This window comes from Heterocephalus glaber, unplaced genomic scaffold (assembly GCF_053883595.1).
Source record: "Heterocephalus glaber isolate CG9 unplaced genomic scaffold, H.glaber_assembly_v1.0 deba00001687, whole genome shotgun sequence".
Lineage (NCBI taxonomy): Eukaryota > Metazoa > Chordata > Mammalia > Rodentia > Bathyergidae > Heterocephalus > Heterocephalus glaber.
In genome coordinates, this window is record NW_028258412.1 from 23,010,455 (window position 1) to 23,011,933 (window position 1,479).

At 42.5% G+C, this 1,479-nt stretch overlaps 1 pseudogene; it reads right to left on the reverse strand.

The window, feature by feature from the left end:
- Nucleotides 1-1,096: 1,096 nt before the first annotated feature.
- On the reverse strand, nt 1,097-1,171 carry LOC147822036 (U4 spliceosomal RNA; annotated as a pseudogene).
- Nucleotides 1,172-1,479: the final 308 nt, after the last annotated feature.

The following is a 1,479-nucleotide window of genomic DNA, read 5'->3' on the forward strand; positions in this document are numbered from 1 at the left end:
CACATCCTTCCAAGGCCCTAGTAACAATTATTCTGTTGTAGGTCAGGCATGGTGGCGCATGCCTGTAATCCCAGCCCTTGGGAGCCTGAGGCAGGGGGATTGCTGTGAGTTCAAAGCCTAGGCTACATACAGAGATCCTGTCTAAATAAAAACAGAAAAAAAGGACTGGGGATTTAGCTCAGTGGTTTCGCTGTCTGCTGCGAAAGAGTAAGGACCCAAGTTCAATCCCCGGTACCAAAAAATAAAAATAAAAAAAGTTATTCTGTTGTTTTGGGTTGAGGGGATTGGTTTGGGCTTTTTGGTTTTGGTTTTGGTTTTTTGGTTTTTTGAGACAAGGTCTTGCTATGTAGTTCAGGCTGGCCTTGAACTCACTATGCAGCCCAGGCTAGACTCGAACTTTCAGCAGTCCTCCTGTTTCAGCCTCCCTACTACTGGAATTATAGGCATGCACCACCACACCTGGTTTATTCTATTTTCTACTGGGGTTGTGTCTTTAGCTCAGTGATAGAGCGTTTGGCTAGCATGTGCAAGGCCTTGGTTTGGATCCCCAACACTTCAGGGGAAAAAAATAAGGTATTGAGTCTGGTGTGGTGGCACTCACCTGTAATCCCCATACTCAGGAGGTTGAGGCAGGAGGATTGCCATGAGTTGGAGGCCAGCCTGGACTGCAAAGTGAGTTCAAGGCCAGTTTGAACTACATAAAGCGGTCCTGTTTTTTTTTTAAAAAAAAAAAAAGGCAGGGAATTTAGCTCAGTGGTGCCACCACCTGCCTCGTAAGTGCAAGGTCCTAAATTTGATGCCTGGTACCAAAAGGGGGGGGGGGGGGATGTAGCTCAAACAAGCCCAAGGCCCTGAGTTCAATTCCCAGTACCAAAAAAAAAAAAAATTCTCTATTTCTTTGAAATTAGCTTCTACATATAAGTGAGAATATGGGGTATTTATCTTTCCATGTCTAACTTCTCAACAATATTCTCCAGTTCCATCCATGTTCTTGCAAATGACAGTCTTCTTTTCATGACTGAAAAGTATTCAATTATATGTATGTACCATATTTTCTTTATTCATTAATCCTTCAGTGGGCCCCTAGGTTGATGCCATATCTTCAACTAGCAATAATCATGCCTCAGATAAACTTCATTGGCTGTGATACTGCCACTTACTGGGCAAAGCTTGTGCCATATCTTTGCTATGAATAGTGCTGCAATAAATGTGCCAATGCACAAGCCTCTTCAACACCCTGAGTTCAGTTCCTTTGGATATATACCCAGTAATGGGATTCTGGATAATATAGAAGTTCTATCTCTAGTTTTTTGCAAGACCTCCATACTGTTTTCCTTAATGGTTGTACTAATTTTTATTTCTACCCAAAGTGTATGAGAATCCCCCTTTCTCCACGTCCTTGCCACCCTTTGTTACATTTTGTCTTTTGTTTTGTTTGCTTTGTTTGTTCTGAGACAGGGTCTTGCTATGTAGTTCAGG